The sequence below is a fragment of the Hippoglossus stenolepis genome, chromosome 16, assembly GCF_022539355.2.
Source record: "Hippoglossus stenolepis isolate QCI-W04-F060 chromosome 16, HSTE1.2, whole genome shotgun sequence".
Lineage (NCBI taxonomy): Eukaryota > Metazoa > Chordata > Actinopteri > Pleuronectiformes > Pleuronectidae > Hippoglossus > Hippoglossus stenolepis.
The window spans coordinates 8,843,347-8,860,698 of record NC_061498.1 but is presented as its reverse complement, the minus strand read 5'-3'; the positions used below and the strand labels follow the sequence as shown (position 1 = coordinate 8,860,698).

Genomic DNA, 17,352 nt, shown 5'->3' with positions numbered 1-17,352 from the left:
TGAGGCTTCATTTAAACATCCTGAAAAATAGATAGATAATGAGTGAATTTTCATTTTTCAGTGAGCTATCCCTTGAAACTTGACCGGAGGTCAACTAGTTACTCTTCATACTTCACTTAGAATTGATCTTTATAAAAAAGCCTGATGAATTAATTTTACTGTATCTTCCTGGATGAACAGGGTGTCGCTTCTTCTGCAACAGTGAAGTTGACGCCTGACTCTGTGCACTGGCTGCTGCCCGTGTTGTGTCGCAGGTTTAAACATGTTTCTAAAGTCTGGAGTGAATCAAACAAACACAAAGTAAACGTCAGTCTGTACGTGTCCTAAATAACTGTGGATCATTGAACTCAAAGTCTGATTTTTTTTTTTATCAAATCCCTATATTCGTTTGGAGTATAACACACTTATTTAAAGAAAAGGGCACGAGCTCTCAAGCCCTTTGATGTCTATGTGTGGACCTGCCATCAGATTTAAGTTGGTTTGAACCGAGCTGGAGTTTCCTGTGTCCTCCTCCTCTCCTGCTGACTCTGCTCACGTTAACTAATAAACACTCTTCACAAGTTAAAGTCAGGACTGATCAGCATATGAAGTTTATTTAGTGTTTGATTCGCTACAGAGTTTATGAGGCTGCATTTAAACATCCTGAAAATAGATAGATAATGAGTGAATTTTCATTTTTCAGTGAGCTATCCCTTTAAAACTTGCTGAATCTACTTCGTGGGCAGAGGGGCTGGAGACTGAACTTGAAGCGGTCCTCAACCTGAGTCATATTTGTGCATTATAGAGGATCTGGGAACATGTAAGTATGACAACTTGATTGCATTATATTCACCAGTAAATGTATTATGAAGATACTACATCAAACAGTGTGTAGAAACGACTGCACTATTTTGTCACTGCTTTGTTTTGACAAACGAATCAATAACTAATGAAACATAAAACTAAGTTCTGTTTTAGAAGGGGAGTAACAGAAGATCAGCCTGTCTCCTCCTGTATAGCCTGTATAGTTTAACATAATTAATATAATTATTTCCCCTTTTACGCACACGTATATATGGTATCTGATTTAACTGATCACTGTGTTGCAACTCTTAGACCCTCAACAATAGCAACCTTCAATATGCAAAGTAAAAATATGCTTTGATATGAAAATGTCCTTGTAGAGCAAATACCTGTTTTTATATCTTGGTCACAAAAAAAATGTGTCATTGGCTGCACTGCAAAAAGAGCCCTGTTGGAAATATATCAAATATTGTTACATTTAATCCAATTATCCTGTATCAAGCCAACAAATAAAAGAGGAAAGATCCTCTCAGACTTGAAGGAAGTTGCCTCTTTTGTAGAGGAGGAAATGTTTGATGGTTGTTGACTGTAAAGGTAATCATCGCTTACATCTATTGTTATTAAAAGTTAAGCGCTTTCGAGTTTCTAAAGAAACAATTATATTGGTTCAAGATTTTAGATCCTAAATGAGTGATCTCCAGCGAACTTGCTGCTTAATACCAAAACATTTTTTTCTTACTGTTAAGATGTTATGACTTGTTTTATTTAATTCTCAAATATTATGGTTTTTTTTTTTCTCATTGAATCAAAACTGTATTCTTGTAATATTAAGGATATTATTCATGAAACGACAAATTTAAGTCATAAAGTTAAATCAAGACTGAGAAAAATACCAGATGATCTAGTGGGTACCCCAAGAAACAATATAACAAATTTTTAAATTAATTTTAAGGCTTTGATAATATCTTTTCCTGAAGGAGCAGAATTAAAATATATAACTGATGTGTGATTGAGAATCAGCCTAATAAGTCTTAAAATAAGCATTGCTGCACTTTCAAAACAAATAACCTTGTCTTAAATTAAGGCCAGAGAAACATTCTTACTTTTTTTTAATTTTAATTGAAACATTAAAAATTCAGCTTGAAAAGTCAGAACCATCTATCGTCTCTCAGTCAGGACAAGACCACTTTCTACATTATCAATCATTGACAGACTAAGAAGCAATTTTCAACAGAGTTAGGGCTTTTTCAAAAACAGTCAAAAAACGAATACTCCAGTTATTCTACCCGTATAACATAACAATAATTATTTATATTTTGCTCTGCATGTATTATGTTGACCTGACCTCGCCCTCCTGTTTGAAATGTGGCAGTCTGGCAGCACTCATTTTTAATATAATAGAAATAGATGATGCATGATGATTCAAATGGCCTGACCCCTAAAATAATGGAAACAAAGGAGTTTGTGGTTAAAATTTGCTCAATATTCGCTGGATATCTTTTTAAATCAGAGTTATCATTCTTAAAATAAGATTACTTTTCTAAAGCAAAACATGCTTAACAAGATTACTGTTCTTTTTTGGATGGATAATAAGACTTTTTTCCCTCAGAAACAAGATCTTTTTATTTTCTTGAAATTCCTTATTTTGCAGTGTGGCCGTGTCAAAATCTGATGAGGCACTTTGTTTTCTCATTGTGCAAATTTTGAAACAATAGTTCATGGTCCTGCTTAATAGTTTTTACTTTGTATTTGGCAGAGGAATCCATAATGCGGAAGTGAAAGACATAATGAAAGTCGTCCAGATGAAACTTCAAGATGAAGAGAAGACAGAGCTCAATGATTTCGAAGTGGGTAATTTCTTTTATCTCTGACAACAGGGAATGAAATGGACACCAAAAGTAACAACTCAACAGGCAAAGGCAGCACCCAGCATGCTGACGTTTTGGGCCATGTCTCAACAAGGAAGGGGCGGTTTAGGGCCTAGGCCAGAGTAGGCCTTTTGGAACAAGGTACCACCATCAGGAATGCCGAAGTTGGTAGGCCTGGAAGTCCGGCAGGAGGAGGCAAATAAGATGTGCCGAGCTGTCACTCAGGCAAACAGGGGCAGGGAAATGGAAACAGGCAGAAGCTTCCTGCTTTCATTTAAACCTCCAGCAGTAGCTGAATGAAGGATTCATCCTGCTCACTATGCTCAACCCGAGCTACCTCAAACACATCCTCACATGTTGTAGAGGTTCTACAAGGTAGGTATACATGGAGACATGCAACTAAGTACTCAAATGCCTGGCAGCAACTAGTTGAAACAAAGTGAACTGCCATCTCAATGCCTGCCATCCAAAACACAGAGCGCAGTTCTAAAGACACCTTTGTCCGAGAAGGAAATGTGGGATTTTGTGATGGTAGTAAAACCGATTCCTCTGGAACTCTCTCCCTTTCCATCATCCGATCCTCCCTGAAATCCTGTAATAGTAATCTGAAAACAGGTTTTTATTCATTAGCCTTCAATGTGCCTAAATGGTTGTGTATTATTATTGTTGTTATTGGTGTAGGTAGGATATTATAATGACAATATTTTTGTTCTTGTTTTTAATCACTGTTGTTTTTGTGATGTAAAAGCACTTTGATCAATAATGTTGTGTTTCAAGTGCCATTTGATTAAAGTTGAAGTTATTTCTTTAATAAAGCCAATGAACCCATAATTAAAACTTATGTACAACAGAATAAAATTTGATTTGAGACAAGAAAGGAAGGTCGGTGTCTTTGGAAGAACCGGGCTGGGAAAGAGCTTTATAAATGCCATCGTTGAGAAGAACTTCTGCCCTCTGGAAGTGTGTGTGCATGCAATTTCAGTCATGTTCAAAGTGGAGGCAAAACAACGACAGCAAAAAGTATGAGGCAGAAATTGAGTTCATTAAAAAAAGAGTGTGAGTATGTTGATCTACTTTTTTTTTACAAGTTGAACATTTACAGTGTAGCTGCAACATACAGGTGCCAGACATTATATGCCATTTAATTCAACTAACCTGATAATTCATTTCTTTACTAGGACTGGAAAAAGAGGAGTTGTGGTTTTACAAGAATCTCTGGATGATGATGATGATGATGCTCGTGAAAAGCTGACAGCACTGTACAGAGAAGATTGGAAATCAAATCTGTTGAAGAACATGGATAAGAAATATTTCAGGAGAAATTCCCTGAATTCTCACTTGAACTTTTTAAATGTGACTCTGTAAGTAAATATGAAAAAGTCTTTATATTGATTTATATGTATTTTATTTATATTTTGCACACTGAGTCAGAAGTTTGGATTTTGTGTTGGTCTTTTAACAGTTATATTAAGTCAGCTCATTACGTTTTAACTAATTCAAAGTGTATTCTTAGTTGTACTCAAAAGCATGTATGCAACTAAAACCATTAAAACAGGACCTAATTCATTTCTCTACACTCGTTCACCCGTGTAAGGTTGTTTAAGTTTAAAATATTGATATATTTATAGAAATAATAAAATACCTAAGTGTTCATTATCAGTTAAAATGTAACTTTTGTCTCGTCTTCAGGTTTAATTAACAAATTTTAACCCTTTGTCTTTATTTCTTTCAATGATAGTGTTTCACTCTTCTTTATACTTTGAATGTGTATAAATATAATTATTTGCATTGTTTTACTCAATTTTTTTATTTTATTTCAGGCTAAAGAGCTAAGTGACAAAATTGTCAAATACATAAGTGCCTCAAACGAGGAAGAAGATGCAGTGAGACAGTACTGGCCCTTAGTGGAATGCGTGACTGTCAGGTTGCCTAACAAGGATCTTCTCCAGCATGTCACACTTGTGGACCTTCCAGGAAATGGAGACCGTAACAAGAGCAGAGACGAAATGTGGAAAAAGGTCACTTATTCACATTTACTACTGTTTATTGTATTTAATATTGTATTATCTGAAACTGTGAAATGTATTACAAAGCACTGATAATTAATTGTTCATAATTAACTTGATATTATGCTCCGTCAGATTGTTGAAGTTGTTCTACTGTGTGGATTGTGGCTGACATTAATCGAGCAGTAACAGAAAGAAGCTTGGGAGATCCTGCAAAATGCCAATAGCCTGATGGGAAATGGTGGCGAGTGTCAGCAAATTCACTTCATATCTGCACCAAGTCTGATAATGTTGATGATCAGTAAGTCATTTGGATTCCAAAAGTATGACTTTTGTTGACCTTGTGCTGCTGTTGAGCAGACTCTGGTGTCAGCATTGAGAATAACTGTAAATGATAAGGCAATAGAGTAGTTCAGAATCTACCTGCATAAAATCCAGAGTTTATATCCAGATGGTCACAAAGCTTTTGCTAGTTCCCAATCTCCAAAGACTGTTTAATTTACAAAAATGTTCTTGTAGGTCAGAGCTGCTGTCCGTGATGTTGTGCTCAAAAGAAAACCAAGAGCCAAGCGCAAAGTGAACGCAGAATTCAAAAACAATACCCATTAATGCAAAGGCGGAGTTTCTGCAGACCAACAGAAAATCTGATCAACAAAGATTGTCCTGAATTCAAGCCCGCTCTCATCATCAAACCCCTTATTCTTTTCAGGAACAATTCTCATTCGAAGTGTTCACTGCGAGCTGCAAGGAGTCAAAGCATACATCTACAGCCAGATGAAACTGGTGGGTAAATGCTTTTCATGTCATGACATCTGTATGTCAAGTTTAAAGTATGACCCAAAGTTTGAAATATAAAATTTAAATGAAACTGTTTTTTTTTATAGAAATTCCCCAAACTTCGGGTGGATGTTCTGCAAAAGTCTATATAACAATCACTCAGAGGCATTAAACTATGTGTCTGGAGCCTGTGGGATCCTCTCTGATTCAAGGGACAAGATGCAGGGGAGTGGTAAGATCGAAAATAAACCTGGCTATTGTGTTAAATCCTCCTCATTGGCATTTATATTCCCAGAAAATAACATGAACATCAAATAGGTATATGCTCAAATGCAGTTTAAACATGGAAAAGTGAAATAATTTCTAATGCCAAATCAATGTTGAAAGAGTCTACAGGTCCTTCCTACCCCACCTGATTTGTGTAATTTCATCAATTCAAATGAATTTGTGTTTACTCAGGCTGACAGTAAATGCAGGCTTGCAGAGACCTTTTAAAGAAAAGATGCGGCATGAACTCAAAGTACCTCCAAAAAGCAATCGATGAGATTTACAGGACTTTGAACAATGCCTCATCAGGGGTTGAAGGAATACCAGATTCATGCAAAGGACATCTGAAGTCCCTGTTACATCCCCTGTATGTATTTATACTTTAATTTAACAACTTATTTTACATCATATCTATTTGAATAATATGTTTATGATAAATATTTTTTCTCTCCCAGCCAAGAGAAACAGGTAGTAATTTTGCCAACAGATTGAAGTTTGCTGTTATAACAATTACGTCTTCAATGCAAGGTATGAAGGAAAAAGAACATCAACATGATTTTAAGTTCAAACTGACTGGCAGCATTGATGAGGAATTCGCAGATGACCTTCCGTGAGAAATTGAAAAGTATGCACATTCATTATTTCAAAGTTTAATTGTATAAAGTTGATGTATTATATAATGGAAGCATTTCTAACTTTTCAGAAATGAAGATAAAAGTGGAATTACTACGACGCCATTGATTCGCTTTCACTGGACACAGAGGGGATGATTAAACCTACAAAGATGATCTGCAACTGCATTTTCTCAAGACAGAGTGTGTGTGTGTGTGTGTGTGTGCAAAAGGTATATATGCAGTGGTGTACATGGGCATTCAAAAAGCTGCACCCAAGGTCACTAGTTGGCCGAACACCTTAATGTGACACTTGTGTTGGTTTTTCCTATACGAAGTCTATACATATTTCTTTTTATTGTAAGGAGCCTACTTTTTAAAATATCTATTTGATGTTTACAACACGTTGAAGATGCCTCTCTCTCTCTTCTCTCTCTCTCTCTCTCTCTCTCTCTCTCTCTCTCTCTCTCTCTCTCGCTCTCTCTCTCTCACAGGAGGACAAAATCAAGACAAAACTAAAAAAAATCATCCGGGAGGATAAGAAAAACAGTCTACAGCAGTCTGACAGTGACAATCGAGGAAAACATGCAGAAATGCTATACAGGTGCATAAAGAAGATCATAGCATGTACAACCTGTGGTTAAAATAATGTACATTTGCATCATGTGATTTTACAGAAACATGGGCTTGACAACAGTGTTTTATTGTAGACGCAGCTAAGATTACAGGAGTCGGCTCTCTGGAAAACATGGAAGCACCACACAGACCATGTACATGATAAAAAGGACACTATGTTTCAGGATGGCGAAAGAGAACATGCTGAAGCAACTAAATGAGTTGAGGTGATGTCAGATTTCATATCTTTATCTTCACCTGAGGTAATACGTCTAAGTGGTGTGTGTATCGCTCTGAAAGATGCTTGCTCCAGTCACTGTCTGAATCTAAATACACATCTAAACAGTTAATGTATGTATGATTCAGCAAACGGAACACATAATTTGGCTGTGTGAGGAAAAGTAATACCTATGGTTTTGATTTGTGGAAAATCTTGAAAATCTGGAGAAACTGATGAAATCAATCGAGCTGTCACTTTTAGACAGATGACTGCTCATTCCAGGTAGAAAACATATCATGATAGAATATTCATTGTAGCGTAATTGATAATGCATATTTTACACAATAAGCGTTTTGTTTTGCTTTTTAGATGTTTCAGGAGAGCTTGACATGTGGAGACATTCTACAGTCACCTGAAGCCAACCCAACCAAACTGAGCTTTCAAACAGATTTTCCTTCTGTCAATGACAAACAATGACAACGCTGCTGAAGTTAAGAATAACAATAAACAAAAATACATTACACAACTATAATACACATTTTCATCAAGATATTATCCTTTTTCTCTTGAGTGTACTTTTGACCTTGTTTTTTGTACATTACATGCAGCGATTTTAATGTTTTTTTTGGCATAGGCGTTTCATCATGAACTGATCATAGTCCAAAGGAAGGTGGCTGACATGCAGAGGTCCACAGTCTCGTTTCAAACCAGGGAACATTGTGGGTGAAAATGCTACAGATCTTGCCACTGGCGAATGGCTTGTCCTTTCACTGATAATACACGCTTAAGCAAGTTTTTCTGTCAATGATTTCATTTAGTTTCTTTTGTATTGCTTTGATTGGTACATGAGTGCTCCTGATTTTAATGATGTTTAACGAATCTTAGATCTTGAATACCAGTTTTAATTATAGGCTGGATTAGACATAAACTCTTAGCTTTTTCGAGTAATATCTCATATGACTTTGTTTATTCTACTTTTTGTCTTTTTTTTGATCTTACTAAATATATTGGATAAAATGATATTGGTGTGTTCTGAAGGCAGAAAAGGAAGTGTGAAATGTCACCTGCAGAGCAGATCACTTATTTCAGCTCAAGTTTTGTTTGTGTTACTGGTTGACACCAAAAATCTGTTGGCTTATGCGCATATTAATACTTGTCATTATATATCGATTAAAAATGTTATTGAATTTTAAATGTTTTCTGTCTAGCCAACATTCTCAGTACAGGAAAGTTGGAGGGATAGGAGGTTGCAGGTTATCAAACGCAGGAATGATTCATGCAAGAAAACAGAACATGCAGACACGGATGGTCTATAAATGGGGATGAAAATGTTTTTATTACTTAAAATAAACAAATGATCAAACTGATTTCTGTGATACATGAAGCATGTCTCTAAAGGTTTTTCGTTGGTGTTACTCCAGTGTGGAATGTCGGTTAAAACAAATGAGAACATTTTGATTCATGCAGAAAGCACACAACATAAGTGACATCTATCGAGTCAATTGTGCTGAGAAACCAGAGAGTCTCTTTGAGAGATAATTCATACTTGGGTCACACAGACCATCATATTTCACACATGGCTACTATACTCTCACATGTACCATCATACTATCACACACACTTCTATACTCTCTTACATGTACCATCATACTCTATCACACACACTTCTATACTCTTGATGTACCTATCATACTCTCACACACACTCTACTGTGTACTCTCTACATGTACCATCATACTTAATTGTACACACACTTCTATACTCTCTTACATGTACCATCATATTCCATCACACACACTTCTATACTCCTCTACATGTACCATCACATACTCTCTCTCACACACACACTACTGTACTCTCTTACATGTACCATCACATCTTCACACACTTCTATACTCTCTCACATGTACCATCATACTCTCTCACACACACAACTAGTGTTGTCTGCCTCGGGACAACCAGTGTGTCCCCAGGCATAACCCTGCTATATTTTAACGTGTGTATCTTTATATACAGTCTATGGTGACTATAACAGTAAGTCTATGACAGTGGTCAGTGCTCTTCACACTGATTTGACATTCATATAGTTTAGACTTGTGTGCTGCACCTAAAGCTTAAAAGGACAAACTGTCTCACTTGCCCTTAGCAGCACCACTGCACTGAGGCGCATTACTCCGCAGGTCAACCAGTTACTCTTCATACTTCATTTAGAATTGATCTTCATAAAAAACCTGCTGAATTCATTTTATGTTCCTGGATGAACAGGGCGTCGCTTGTTCTGCAACAGTGAAGTTGACGTCCTGACTCTGTGCATCACGTTATGTCTCGTGTTGTGTTGCAGGTTTAAACATGTTTCTCAAAGTCTGGAGTGAATCAAATAAACACAAAGCAAACGTCAGTCCTGTACGTGTCCTAATAACTTGTGATCAGTCGGAACTCGTCAAAGTCCGATTTTTTAAACATTAAATCACTATATTCGTTGGAGTATAACATTCATTTATTTAAAGAAAAAGGGCACGAGCTCAAGCCCCCTTTGATGTCTATGTGTGGACGTGTCAGATCAGACGGTTCGTTTGTACCGAGCTGGAGTTTCCTGTGTCCTCCTCCTTCTCTCCTGCTGACCTGCTCTCACGTTAACTAATGAACACTCTTCACAAGTTATCAGGACTCTGATCTTGGGCAGCACAGTTTATTTAGTGTTTGATTCACTACAGAGTTTATGAGGCTGCATTTAAACATCCTGGAAAATAGATAGATAGAATGAGTGAATTTTCATTTTTCAGTGAGCTATCCCTTGGAAACTTGACCGGAGGTCAACTAGTTAGCCTTCATATCACTGGAATTGGATCTTTTATAAAAAAAGCCTGATGAATTAATTCTTACTGTATTCCTCTGATGAACAGGGCGTCGCTTCTTCTGCAACAGTGAAGTTGACGTCCTGACTCTGTGCATCACGTGATGTCTCGTGTTGTGTCGCAGGTTTAAACATGTTTCTCAAAGTCTGGAATCTGAATCAAACAAACACAAAGTAAACGTCAGTCCTGTACGTGTCCTAATAACTTGTGATCAGTCGAACTGCCAAAGTCCGGTTTTTCTTTTATCAAATCCCAATATTCTGTTGAGCATAACATTAATTTATTTAAAGAAAAAGGGCACGAGCCAAGCTCCCTTTGATGTTCCATGTGGACGTGTCAGGATCAGACAGTTGGTTTGAAATGAGCTGGAGTTTCCTGTGTCCTCCTCTCCTGCTGACCTGCTCTCACGTTAACTAATAAACACTCTTCACAAGTTATCAGGACTCTAATCAGTACATGAAGTTTATTTAGTGTTTGATTCACAGATTTTATGAGGTTGCATTTAAACATTCTGAAAAATACAGATAATGAGTGAATTTTCATTTTTCAGTGAGCTATCCCTTAAATTTGCTGAATCACTTGTGGCAGAGGGTAGAGACTGAACTTGAAGCGGTCCTCAACCTGGAGTCATATTTGTGCATTAAAGAGGATCACATGTGGCACGATAACTTGATTGCATTATATTCACCAGTAAATGTATTATGAAGATAATACATCAAACAGTGTGTGTAGAAACGGACTGCACTATTTTGTCACTGCTTTGCTTTGACAAATGAATCAATAACTAATGTAAACATAAAACCAAGTTCTGTTTTAGAAGGAGCACAGAAGATCAGCCTGTCTCCCTCCTGTACAGCCTGTATAGTTTAACATAATTAATATAATTATTTCCTCTTACGACACGTATATGGTATCTGATTTAACTGATCACTGTAAGGTAAACTCTTTTTACATTGTAAATCAAAGTTACCCAGCTTTGGTTTACAACTTAAAATTACGGAAGTATCATGCGATGTGGATGGATGGTGAGTAGGAGCTGCTCCAAATGAACTGAGTGTAAATGCTTTCAAGGTGTTTAGGTTCTGTTTTGTTTGAAGCTAACTTCAAAGTTAGCCCAACTTTTCACATGGTCTAGTTGTGAGTATGATTTAATATATGTTGAAACCTCACAGACAATATCACACACAAGTGCAGTTTAAACAGTTGGTTATTTGGGTTAATGTACTTTCCAATGGATTTTGTTTTCACTCATCATTATTCAATCGGTTATAATATATTGTGAACGTTTCAGTAATGTCAAAGCAACAATGGCCGATTCAATATTGTTTTTCTTTTCAGTATCTTTTCTTGGACATGAAACATGTGATCAGTCAGAACTCGTCAAAGTCAGTTTTATTTTTATTAAATCCCTATATTCGTTGGAGTATAACATTAATTTATTTAAATAAAAAGGGCACCAGCTCAAGCCCACTTTGATGTCTATGTGTGGACCTGCCAGATCAGACGGTTGGTTTGTACCGAGCTGGAGTTTCCTGTGTCCTCCTCCTCTCTCCTGCTGACCTGCTCCCACGTTAACTAATAAACACTCTTCACAAGTTATCAGGACCTGATCAGTACATGAAGTTTATTTAGTGTTTTGATTCACTGTATTTATGAGGCTGCATTTAAAACATCCTAGGGGAAAAATAGATAGATAATGAGTGAATTTTCATTTTTCAGTGAGCTATCCCTTGAAACTTGACCGGAGGTCAACTAGTTACTCTTCATACTTCACTTAGAATTGATCTTTATAAAAAAGCCTGATGAATTAATTTTACTGTATCTTCCTGGATGAACAGGGTGTCGCTTCTTCTGCAACAGTGAAGTTGACGTCCTGACTCTGTGCATCACGTTATGTCTCGTGTTGTGTCGCAGGTTTAAACATGTTTCTCAAAGTCTGGAGTGAATCAAACAAACACAAAGTAAACGTCAGTCCTGTACGTGTCCTAATAACTTGTGATCAGTCGGAACTCGCCAAAGTCTGATTTTTTTTTTTTATCAAATCCCTATATTCGCTTGGAGTATAACATTACCTATTTAAAGAAAAGGGCACGAGCCTAAGCCCTTTGATGTCTATGAATGCACAGATCAGACGGTTGGTTTGAACCGAGCTGGAGTTTCCTGTGTCCTCCTCCTCTCTCCTGCTGACCTGCTCTCACGTTAACTAATAAACACTCTTCACAAGTTATCAGGACCTGATCAGTACATGAAGTTTATTTAGTGTTTGATTCGCTACAGAGTTTATGAGGCTGCATTTAAACATCCTGAAAAATAGATAGATAATGAGTGAATTTTCATTTTTCAGTGAGCTATCCCTTTAAACTTGCTGAATCTACTTTGTGGGCAGAGGGCTGGAGACTGAACTTGAAGCGGTCCTCAAACCTGAGTCATATTTGTGCATTAAAGAGGATCTGGGAACATGTAAGTGCCAACAACTTGATTGCATTATATTCACTCAGTAAATGTATTATGAAGATACTATACATCAAACAGTGTGTAGAAACGGATCATACTCATATTTTGTCACTGCTTTGCTTTGACAAACGAATCAATAACTAATGAAACATAAAACTAAGTTCTGGTTTAGAAGGGGAGTAACGAAGATCAGCCTGTCTCCTGTACAGCCTGTATAGTTTAACATAATTAATATAATTATTTCCTCTTACGCACACGTATATGGTATCTGATTTAACTGATCACTGTGTTGTAATCCTTAGACCCTCAACAATAGCAACCTTCAACAGGCAAATAAAAATATGCTTGATATGGAATGTTCTGTAGAGCAAATACCTGTTTTTATATCTTGGTCACAAAAAAAATGTGTCATTGGCTGCACTGCAAAAAGAGCCCTGTTGGAAATATATCAAATATTGTTACATTTAATCCAATTATCCTGTATCAAGCCAACAAATAAAAGAGGAAAGATCCTCTCAGACTTGAAGGAAGTTGCCTCTTTTGTAGAGGAGGAAATGTTTGATGGTGGTTGACTGTAAGGTAATCATCGCTTACATCTATTGTAAGGGGTTTCGGAGTTTCTAAAGAAACAATTATATTGGTTCAAGATTTTAGATCCTAAATGAGTGGATCTCCAGCGAACTTCTTGCTGCTTAATACCGAAAAACATTTTTTTTCTTTACTGTTAAGATGTTATGACTTGTTTTATTTAATTCTCAAATATTATGGGTTTTTTTCTCATTGAATCAAAACTGTATTCTTGTAATATTATGATATTATTCATGAAATCTATTAAATTTAAGTCAAGTAAAGTTAAATCAAGACTGAGAAAAAATACCAGATGATCTAGTGGGTGTCTCCAAGAAACAATATAACAAATTTTTTAACAATTTTAAGGCTTTGATAATATTCTTTTCCTGAAGGAGCAGAATTAAAAAATATAACTGATGTAAGATTGAGAATCAGCCTAATAAGTCTTAAAAATAAGACACAATTTCTTCAAAAACAACAACTTTGTCTTAAATTAAGGCCAGCTTTGAAAAGTCACAACCATCTATTGTCTCAAATAGGACAAGACCATTTTCTACATTGTCAATCATTGACAGACTAAGAAGCAATTTTTGACAGAGTTAGGGCTTTTTTCTCTAAAACAGTCAAAAATCAATACTCCAGTTATTCTAACCGTATAACATAAATAATAATATTTCTATTTTGCTCTGGGTATGTATTATGTTGACCTGACATCGTCTCTCCTGTTTGAAATGTGGCAGTCTTGGCAGCACTTCATTTTTAATATAATAGAAATAGATGATGCATGATGATTCAAATGGCCTGACCCCTAAAATAATGGAAACAAAGGAGTTTGTGGTTAAAATTTGCTCAATATTCGCTGGATATCTTTTTAAATCAGAGTTATCATTCTTAAAATAAGATTACTTTTCTAAAGCAAAACATGCTTAACAAGATTACTGTTCTTTTTTGGATGGATAATAAGACTTTTTTCCCTCAGAAACAAGATCTTTTTATTTTCTTGAAATTCCTTATTTTGCAGTGTGGCCGGTGTCAAAATCTGATGAGGCACTTTGTTTTCTCATTGTGCAAATTTTGGAAACAATAGTTCATGGGTCCTGCTTAATAGTTTTTTACTTTGTATTTGGCAGAGGAATCCATAATGTGGGAAGTGAAAGACATAATGAAAGTCGTCCAGATGAAACTTCAAGATGAAGAGAAGACAGGTCATTGATTTCTGAAGTAAGTAATTTGTCTCTGATAACAGGAATGAAATGGACACCAAAAGTAACAACTCAACAGGCAAAGGCAGCACTCCAGCATGCTGAAGAAACATGCTCAACAAGGAAGGAAGTGGTTTAGGCCTAGCCAGAGTAGGCCTTTTTGGAACAAGGTACCACCATCAGAATGCCGAAAGTTGGTAGGCCTGTAGGTCCGGCAGGAGGAGGCAACAAGATGTGCTCTAGGCTGTCACCAGGCAAAAACAGGGGCAGGAAATGGAAACAGGCAGAAGCTTCCTGCTTTCATTACGAAACCTCCAGCAGGGCTGAATGAAGATCCATCCTGCTCACTATGCTCAACCCGAGCTACCCTCAAACACATCCTCACATGTTGTAGAGTAAGTCTCTCACAAGGTAGGTATACATGGAGACACAACCAAGTACTCAAATGCCTGGCAGCAACTATTGAAACAAAGAGAACTGCCACCAATGCCTTGCCATCCAAAACACAGAGCGCAGTTCTAAAGACACCTTTTGTCCGAGAAGGGGAACAGGGATTTTTGTGATGGTAGTAAAACTGGATTCCCTCTGGAACTCTCTCCCTTTCCATCATCCGATCCTCCCCTGAAACTTGTAATAGTAATCTGAAAACAGGTTTTTATTCATTAGCCTTTCAATGTGCCTAAATGGTTGTGTATTATTATTGTTGTTATTGGTGTAGGTAGTGATTATTATAATGACAATATTTTTGTTCTTGTTTTTAATTTCACTGTTGTTTTTGTGGATGTAAAGCACTTGGATCAATAATGTTGTGTTTCAAGTGCCATTGATTAAAGTTGAAGTTATTTCTAATAAAGCCAATGAACCCATAATTAAACTTATGTACAACAGGAATAAAATCTCTGATTTGGAGACAAGAAAAGGAAGCTGGTCGGTGTCTTTGGAAGAAACTGGGCTGGAAAGAGCTCTTTGATAAATGCCATCGTTGGAGAGAAGAATCTTCTGCCCTCTGGAAGTGTGTGTGGCATGCACTTCAGTCATGTTCAAGTGGAGGCAAACAACGGCTGTTAAAAGTATGAGGCAGAAATTGAGTTCATTAAAAAAAGAGGTGAGTATGTTGATTCATTTTTTACAAGTTGAAATGCACAGTGTAGCTGCAAAATATACAGTTGCCAGACATTATATGCCATTTAATTCAACTAACCTGATAATTAATTTTTTACTAGGATTGGAAAGAGGAGTTGTGGTTTTACAAGAATCTTCTGATGATGATGATGCTCGTGAAAAGCTGACAGCACTGTACAGAGAAGATTGAAATCAAAATCTGTTGAAGAACCTATGACAAGAAATATTTCAGAGAAATTCCTGAATTCCTCATACTTGAACAAGCAAACTTTAAATGTGACTCTGTGGCAACATGAAAAAGTCTTTATATTGATTTATATGTATTTTATTTATATTTTGCACACTGAGTCAGAAGTTTGGATTTGTGGTTGGTCTTTAACAGTTATATTAAGTCAGGTCATTACGTTTTAACTAATTCAAAGTGTATTCTTAGTTGTACCTAAAGCATGTATGCAACTAAAACCATTAAAACAGGACCTAATTCATTTCACACCTGTTCACCCGGGTATAAGGTTGTTTAAGTTTAAAAAATATTGATATATTTATAGAAATAATAAAATACCTAAGTGTTCATTATCAGTTAAAATGTAACTTTTGTCTCGTCTTCAGGTTTAATTAACAAATTTTAACCCTTTGTCTTTATTTCTTTCAATGATAGTGTTTCACTCTTCTTTATACTTTGAATGTGTATAAATATAATTATTTGCATTGTTTTACTCAATTTTTTATTTTATTTTGACTAAAGAGCTAAATGTGAAAAATTGTCAAATACATAAGTGCCTCAAAACGAGGAAGAAGATGCAGTGGCACAGTACTGGCCCTTAGTGGGAATGCGTGACTGGTTGTGCTGCCTAACAAGGATCTTCTCCAGCATGTCACACTTGTGGACCTTCCAGGAAATGGAGACCGTAACAAGAGCAGAGACAACATGTGGAAAAAGGTCACTTATTCACATTTACTACTGTTTATTGTATTTAATATTGTATGTATGTATTATTCTGGAAACTGTGAAATTTATTACAAAGCACTGATAATTAATTGTTCATAATTAACTTGATATTATGCCTCGTCAGATACAAAGTTGTTCTACTGTGTGGATTGTGGCTGACATTAATCGAGCAGTAGCAGAGAAAGAAGCTTGGGAGATCCTGCAAAATGCACAGCCTGATGTGGAAAATGGTGGCGAGTGTCAGCGCATTCACTTCATCTGCACCAAGTCTGGATAATGTTTATGATCAGTAAGTCATTTAAGATTCCAAAGTATGACTTTCGTTGACCTTGTGCTGCTGGAGCAGACCCTGGTGTCAGCATTGAGAATAACTTCGTAAAATGATAAGGCAATAGAGTAGTTCAGAATCTACCTTGCAGATAAAATCCAGAGTTTATATCCAGATGGTCACAAAGCTTTTTACAGAAGTTCCCAGAATTCCAAAGACTTTAATTTACAAAAATGTTCTTGTAGGTCAGGAGCTGCTGTCCGTGATGTTGTGCCTAAAAGAAACCAAGTAGCCAAGCGCAAAGTGAACGTGAGAATTCAAAAACAATACCCACAATGCAACGTGAGTTTCTGCAGACCAACAGAAAATCTGATCAACAGCATTGTCCTGAATTCAAGCCTGCTCATCATCAAACCCCTTATTCTTTCAGAAACAATTCTCATTCAAAGTGTCTACTGTAGCTGCAAGGAGTTTCCACAAAGCATACATCTACAGCCAGATGAAAACTGGTGGGTAAAGTGTTTCTTCATGTCATGACATCTGTATGTCAAGTTTAAAGTATGACCCAAAGTTTGAAATATAAAAATTTAAATGGAAAACTGTTTTTTTTTATAGAATTCTAAACTTCGTGATGTTCTGCAAAGTCTATATAACAATCACTCAGAGGCATTTAAACTATGTGTCTGGAGTCAGGATTCTTCTCTGATTCAAGGGACAAGATGCAGGGGAGTGGTAAGATCGAGTAATGAAACCTGTGTCATTGTGTTAAATCCTCCTCATTGGCA

General features: G+C 36.5%; 1 protein-coding gene and 1 pseudogene across 4 annotated transcripts in view; both read left to right on the top strand.

Moving 5' to 3' along the window:
* The first annotated feature begins 732 nt into the window (after nucleotides 1-732).
* LOC118123011 (nuclear GTPase SLIP-GC) overlaps nucleotides 733-17,352 on the top strand; it is a 31,137-nt gene continuing 14,517 nt past the window's right edge. The window contains exon 1 of one of the 4 annotated variants that reach the window (XM_047343806.1): nucleotides 733-799. The gene's annotated coding sequence lies outside the window, so the exon portion shown is untranslated. Of the gene's footprint in view, nucleotides 800-12,417; nucleotides 12,463-17,352 lie in introns of those variants that run through there. The other 3 variants (XM_047343805.1, XM_047343807.1, XM_047343808.1) reach the window with 3 other exon arrangements.
* On the top strand, nucleotides 3,492-16,576 carry LOC118123010 (annotated as a pseudogene).